The sequence below is a fragment of the Gobius niger genome, assembly GCF_951799975.1.
Source record: "Gobius niger genome assembly, chromosome: 6".
NCBI lineage: Eukaryota > Metazoa > Chordata > Actinopteri > Gobiiformes > Gobiidae > Gobius > Gobius niger.
Genome location: NC_136857.1, coordinates 11,121,322 through 11,129,234, shown reverse-complemented (window position 1 = coordinate 11,129,234; position 7,913 = coordinate 11,121,322). Strand labels below are relative to the sequence as shown.

Here is a 7,913-nt window from a genome sequence, read left to right as displayed (position 1 = left end):
ATAGGAGCTCGCGATTAGGATCAGCAGTGCATACTCAAACAGCCCAATTGTTCTCAAAGTAGCAATGTGTTGAGAAGAACTCGAGGTTGTTCTTATCGTTTGTTTTGCGTGTATAAATTGAAGAGAGCCTGCCCTGTGAGAGTTTGCCCTGTAGGGGTCTGGTTCTTTTGCACAGGGGTCTGGTGTCTGAGTGAGAGTGTGTTGGTGTGTGGCGCCCCCAGCGGCCGCTCTGCGCAGCGCACTCAGCTCTCCGCTGCCCCTCTCAGCTCAGTCCGCTGTAGCGCTGCCGCTGGAGGGATGTGACCCCGGAACAGGACGCCCTCCTTCAACAACACACCATTCAAACACGCACACAAGACAGAAAAGCTGGACCAGGAGGGGTAAGTCTGCGTGTTTGACTGTAGAACATGTGAGCACTTTGTCATATGTTGTAAATGTAAGTGTGAATCCTCGCGTGTGCACTTCTGGAGCAGCGGCACCTGGACGCCTCTCACTGAGCAACTTCATTCAGGCTTTGTCTCGGAGCTAGCAGCTAGCTCTGCTGTTAGCAGCGGCAGCTCTGCCGGTGGAACCACAGCTTTTAATGCCTAAAAGAACTGAGTGTGTTTGGGGAAACACGGGCGAAATATAGGTCACTCTGTGGACGGTCTGTGCCACGATTTTCCACGGCTGATTTGTCTCTGATCGTATTTTCGAGTCACGGTTGCAGCAGCTAGTAGCAGCAGCCTGCAGTTCACTGCCTCTCACAATTTAACACCTTTCTCTGGACACTGGACTATCTCTGCTGGCTTTGCGGGACATGGTTATGTGTTTAAGTCGAAAACTGCTGATGTACTTAACAATGATTAAAGAAAAACGCTTTCGCGTGATACTTTCTGAGAGAACCCGCATAGTCTGTCCAGGGGCTCCTGAGCCAGCTCTCAGGTACAAACACCCAGGTGTGGGAGAGCGGATACTAATATTATGGGAAATCACTATAACGTCACATATTTCAAGTAGAGTTGGCCTAATAAAATAGCAACGGTGTGGTTTCACAGAGTGTGATCTCTTCATCTAAAGTTCAGTATATTCAGCAAGTGCTTGATTTCATTGAACACTTGTCTATCTTTGGCTCTGTGCTGGTTTACTTTGTGCCTCTGCTCCTGTCAGAGGCTGACAGCAGAGGGTGAGGTGGTGAAGCTGGCACCCTGTCTCACTGGGCAGTGATGGCAGACATAGCCCGTGAGTGTCAGGGTTTGGCCGAGGGCTAAGTGCTTCTCTGGCAGCTCCTCTCTGGTCTAAGCACATGTCAGACCCACCTCACGATGTTATTCCCTGAGCCAAGAGTCCAGAGGACACTTGGACCTCAGGCCTCGAATGTTTTAGCTCTTCACACATGGGGCAGGTGCTCTGTCAGCCTGACTGGACCCCATCAGCTGTGAGCAAGTCTGTACCCGGCTATGGTTCGTCTAATAGGCTGCAGTCTTGGCAGTCTCGTCTGTCAGCATCGAATGTGGTGCCCATTGCTTAGTTTAATACAGGAATAGTGCAAACCTGTTATTAATACATACTTATACATTATTATACTTAAACATTACATTATACTTAAACATGATTTTAACTTGTATTATTTGCTTGACAGTGTTTGTGCTCAAGACGTTTACTATAAGATTACAATAATTCCACATGTGCTTGTGCTAATGTTTTGATTATACTTCAGTTTCTTTGCGTTTCATGCTTGCCGTCTTGCACATTTGAATTGCACTGTTATCTCATGCACAAAGAATATATAACTCTTCTCAAATCAGAATTTTCTGCTGTGCTTTGACGCCAGCGCCTTTGAAATCTGGCAGTGACAGCCCCAGGGGAGCAGCTTAAGGCGGGCGCACCAGCCTCTGTTTTAATTCCTCTGAGAGACCCCCGGGGAGCACAGCCATACGCCAAGATCAGAGTCCACATTTAATTGTGATATATTGGGTAGTTTCTGGAAGACATGACTGAGTGGAACTGGAATCAAAAAGAAAGCTCATTAATAATACACACCATACAGCTTTGTTGTTAAAGTTTGGTTTGAGCTTCATGACCAATAGCTGATGGTCTAAATGAGTGCGATCTCTCTCCATCGTACGGAGCGGTATCCAATGCTACCCCAGACACAGAGCTGCTTTAAATCGTGCCTTTCTTGTCTGTTGTGGCATGATGTTGTCCAAAGACGGCTGAATTCCCCCCAAACGCTTGGAGCAGGGGAGAGCTGAAGTTCATGCCTCACGTGGTGACAACAAGACATGACCTACTTCTCAATCACATCCCCTTCATCACCATTGTCCCCAGATACTGTAGCCTTTGTTGAAGGCACAGTGCCATGTGTGTCTGGGCACAAAGATGGCAGTACAGCAGACATTTGGTAAATCTACTTCCAGGTTGATCCACCCCCCGCTGCTCCGGGACCCCAGTGTGCCCCCAGACCCTCAGGGAGGCGGTCTGCTGCTACTGTCCACTTGTCTGCACTGTGGGCATCACAATCGGAATGTGACTCGTGCACAAGAGGAAACTGTGGTCGGTCAGTGATCATCAGTATAAACTGTCATAGGGCAATATGACGGTAATAATCTAATCCAGATCTGATTCCTGTGAATATTTTCTTGTCATTCAGTGCTTACTGTTTTATTGCAGCCTGTGCTTTACCCACCCACTCCTCCTGTTGGTCATCCTCCAAGTGAGTGGCACGCCGACTTAACCAAGTGAAGTGAACTTTCAGAGGCAGCAGATTACTTAAGTTAGCTCTTTAAGGCAATGTAAAGATATTAAGTGCACATGGATTATGATGAAATCGTAATCTAGGCTTGGCGTCACCCTTTACTGATTTCCTGAACAGATAGCTGCCCCTGATCAAGTTCATTTTCCTCCGGACCATATCAGTGTCGCTGCTTGTATTCTGAACATCCTCATATGAGACCAACTCTGGGTCTAAAGTTGCTCGCAGCATAAGTCATCATTGTTAATGGTGTTTGCCTCAGCTGCTCTGGTTGTTGGCAGATGGACTGGCTGCTCCTCAGTCCTCCTCAGCTTAGGTTTCTCACACATTGCTTTGGCCCACTGGTTTATGACAATTACCCCCTACTTTTTTCTCTTTTCGTAAACAGCAGTTGACTTCGAAACATTCCTCCTGTCTTGCTTTGGCCACACTGGAGGAATCTGATCACGTACAGAGCAGCAGATTCTGTCTCTCGTCCGTTGGGGATAGTGGACTTACTGGTTGACTATAAACCAGTGAACTGTGGTCCTCCTGTCCAGCCCCTCCTCTTGCATCCTGACCCGGGACCTATCGTATTGCACACTGTACTCCTGGCACCAGCCCATGAACTGCTCTGGCCTGGTCACCCAGTGTTCTGGCCTTCAGACATTGCCATTACATGTACAATCTTAATCCCTTGTACAGTAAAGTAAAAAGGCTTGTTTTGGCTTTGTTTTTTTACCCCCAATATCAAGAAACTCTTTCAATAACACCAGTCAGGCTTGTTATAAACTTTACAGCCTTCAAAGTTTCTACCTTATTTAACAGCTGCACATTACATAACCAGATTATTGCATATTAAGTGATGCAATATCCATATCTGTATCGCTAAATCACTTCCATGAGCTAACTGAGATTGACACATCTTTTGCTTGAAAGCCTTAGAAGAAAAGTCCACCATTTGTCCACAATTTTTCCATACTGAGATATGTTCTTACCTGAGCTTAGACGAGTTGATGCGTAGCTGTCTGGTCTGAGGTCTCACAGTCATATGTTGTTAGCATTTAGCTTCTCCCAGCATATTCCTATTGCTCCAAACTGGGGTGAAGTTAGAAGCGACCAAGCTCTTCCACATTTTACATGACAGTTGCATGAAAAGTTACATGATCCAAGTCTAGCTACACAGAATTAAACATGTAGATTTTCAAAGTGGATACAAAAGGGGGTACTATATTGTAAGGCGTAGTAACACCTGAGGAGCACTTTGACGTCCACGCAGTAAAGTCAAAGTCCTCCTAAAGTATTATTACACCTTAGAATATAGTACCTCTTTTTATCCACTTGGAAAATCCACATTCAATTTTGTGTAACTAGATTTGGATCGTGTAACTTTTCACGTATTTAAATAGGGAAAACATTGAAGAGCGTGGTCGCTTCTAACTTCCCCCCAGTTTGGAGCAATAGGAATATGCTGGGAGAAGCTAAATGCTAACAACATATGACTGAGACCTCAGACCAGACAGCTACGCATCAACTCGTCTAAGCTCAGGTAAGAACATATCTCAGTATGAAAAAACGAACAAAATCTGCCAAATTTGTGTTTTTTTCCCCCTTGACTTCTTTGAAATTCAAATTGAATTGAAGTGAGAGAGGCTAAATGCAAGCAACGTCTTTGGTCGTTTTTTCGTGACTGAGCGCACGCACAAAGACCAGACAGGTAGGCATCAACTCGTCTAAGCTCAGGTAAGAACATATTTGAAAAAACGACCAAAATCTGCCAAATTTGTGTTTTTTTCCCCCTTGACTTCTTTGAAATACAAATTGAATAATAAGCATTAAAATTTAAAGTTTGAAATGGTTAAGTAACACAATTAAGTCACAATATTCAGGACGGTTTATTAATATCTATTCATATTGTGTGGCCGTGTTCAGTCCTGCTTAAAGACTGCCCACTGACTGGGGCCCTATAGCGCAGTGGGCCGGGGGTTTAGTCCGAGATCAGCATTAAAGAAATCCTTTGATTACGTCTGGGACATGAGCCGCGTGTGAGAGGCGGCAGAGCGTCCCTCGGGGGATCAGTGCTGAGCCAGGCCACCTCAAACCTAACAAGCTCCCACAAAGGAGTCTGACTGAAGCGCCGCTGAATCCCTCCACATCATTTAAGACGCGCCACGCTGAGAGGCATGTTTATCAGGACAATGCTAAAACGACCAACAGGAGCGGGAGAGGGGCACAATGTTGTGATTCTAACCGTGTTATTGCTTGGTAGGTTCATATTATATTTATTGCAATTTGTTTTGTAATAAATTGTCAGTTCACAGTGCACAGTTTACAACGTCCAAGAGAATTTAGAAAATACAATAAAAATGTAGACCCCTCATAAAGATGACTTGAACAGAAAGTGTTTCTTTGGCTGCAACAAGCCTTGAATTGGAGGTTGGAGCCAATACATGTGAAAGAAAATCTCACTTGCCACGAGGCTGACTATATAGATAAGAAAAATGATCTCAGGTAATGGTAGTGTCAGCTGTAATTGGTTCTGAGCTTTTAGTTCAGATTCATCTGCGTCATTGTTTCTGCTGCTTTTGTGCTATTTTCTCCACACAGATGCACAGAGACATGTAATTGCAGAGTTGCGTAACAGCATTATCATAAATGAATGCAACTTCCACCAATGTGCACCCTGCATAAATGAGGCATTTGTACAATATTCTTCTATAGCACATGTTGTTTATGTTAATATGTATGTGCTGGTTGGAGTATTGACTTCAATAAACCTGGTCTCAGAGTAGGGCTGAAAGATATATCGTTATCGTATCGATATCGACATATGAACATTCAAGATATCAATATTGCAAAAGAAAAATATATTGTTATATCGAGATATGAACATTCAATATATATTAAAATAAAAAAATTGTGTCGTATCGATGTCTGGAATGAATATTGAGATATGAAATGCTGCCCATATCGGTCAGCCCTATCTCAGTCATATTTCTTCTGCATTTTATTTTGCTTCTGTTAATTAAAGGGACTAAAGCGGAGTTTAAAAATATTAAAATTATGTATTTTCCTCCCTCTACATGTTCCAGTCATGTCCTATTGTGTAGAATGAGCTCAGACTTATTCACCACAACTGCCTCTAAAATCCTGCACTGTCACTGGAAAAGTTAATTTGGGTCTGAATTGCCGTCACGCACAAGCTTAATATAGAAGCTGCAGTTACACGCAAGACCTGAGGTGGCAGTAGTGAGTATAAAAATGACCGACTTGCATCTAGTCCCCTTTAATGCATGAAAGTCGGACATTGCAAACTCACTTTGGCTCTAAATGACATGTGTTACATGTTGAATCTACCTGTCCCTTCTCCCTATTAAGTAAATAAAGTGTAATAAGTTAATCAATGGAGTGAAACTAGTGATGAAAGTCTGTGAATAAAATCCGGGCCTGGGTTACTGACTGCAGACGCTAAAGGGACCAATAACTGAGCCTAAATAGAGATATTTTGATATCAGGCTGATACTGCTCCTTTTAGGCTTTTATGGAAGTAAGTAAGTGTTTTATTTGTCATGATGTTGCGTTCAGGCGTCGCTGCCGCCATTGTGGGCCAACCAGACCAGCATGTTTTTTGAGGTCGGGCAAACCGGAGCATGTGCCTTCAGTGCTCCTATGAAACAGGGCCCCACCTCCTGCGTTGGTCCCTGTTTCAGAGCACAGAACAGCCTTTCTGGGTGCCTAAAAATCTCTGCTACTTTACTGTATCTTTTCTTAATGCAGCATGAATGAAGTGGTCGGTAACTGCATTGTATAAGATTGCGATGCCACGTCCGGGGGTAATATAATAATATAACAGTTCTGTAAAATCCCCAATTTGTGCCGTAACAGATTGGGGATTTTATAAAACAGCGTCAGAGGCCTGGATGCATCAGCTGTTGCCTATGATTCACCAAAACAACAATGATCGCTAAAATTGAAATGTGTCTTTCAATGAAATGCACAGAACGACAGGATTATTTAAAGCTTGATGATACATTGTGTTTACATCAGGCATACATTTGTGACTGCCTGTTAATTGAGCTTAAACTGCCATTATTTTGCCAGCCCTCATTAGCCGGTAAACAGTCTGAGCATGTGTGCAGGATTTTTGAGCAACATCCATTGAGGGAAGACTATTTTGAGAGGATGGCAGTGAAAAGTTGGATAGTGTTTTTGCGAGGTACCATCTGGCCTCCTCTTGTAATTATAGATGCTCTTGGAAAGACGGTTTGTGTAGCAACCTGCTCCAGCATTACGCAATTCTATAATGGCAAACCTGCTGTCGGCTTCCACTTGTGTGATGACTTCTTTTTATCTTTTCCTTGCAGAGCGTGAAACATTTCAAATTATTCATGTTCTCAGACGCTGCACTGCAAAAGAAAGGATTTTAAGCACACAGTCAATTCCTGATCTAAATGAAATCGGAATATTTCTTTAAAAAAAAATTGCAATCAGATTTATTTACCCCGCAATTGTTGATGAACCTGAAAAATGCATGTCCTGAAAACTGCCTGATGCTGAGGCTGAGCAGATACTAAATATGGCCAGTTTTCAAACTTCAAACGTGAACATCAGAGAATCAGAGATGCCTCCGTCATGAAAGCGCTGGCCCAATTTATACGAAAGTGCGGAATATGTTGGCCTTTTCTACCAGCCGGAGACGGTAATGGTTGCCTTCTGTCGTGTCTGAATATTGCAGGGCATAAATAAGACCACGTTGGATTACAAATGTGGGAGAGTGTTAAAAAAAAAAAGATTTAGTGGCCAAATACTGCATATGTTTGTGCACAAACCTGGCCCAATAGCAAATGTTTGAGGTGTGATAGAAAATGGTGTGATTAACAATCATATTGAGCACCTCGTGGCATTTATACTGCAACCATGAGGGCAGGCCAGAGGATATGGCTAGGCCTGTCACGATAACGAATTTGAAGTTCGATGCATTGAGACAAGAAAGTATCGCGATAAACGATATTATTGACTCTACGATACAGGATGCCTGTCGACTCTCAGGCATAAAAATGACAGTAAGCCTTTATTCTAAAAGTTCATCATCATATCCTAAAAAAACACACACAAGCTGGAGGCTGCAATAAACATGACATATAAAGTAACTCAATTTGCTTCAGTTAAAAATCAAAGCCCAAAAATATATAGTTTATCT

At 43.2% G+C, this 7,913-nt stretch overlaps 1 protein-coding gene across 1 annotated transcript in view; it reads left to right on the top strand.

Moving 5' to 3' along the window:
• Positions 1–359: 359 nt before the first annotated feature.
• Positions 360–7,913, top strand: part of ctnnbip1 (catenin, beta interacting protein 1) — a 30,068-nt gene continuing 22,514 nt past the window's right edge. The window contains exon 1 of the mRNA XM_079558625.1: positions 360–380. The gene's annotated coding sequence lies outside the window, so the exon portion shown is untranslated. The remainder of the gene's footprint in view (positions 381–7,913) is intronic.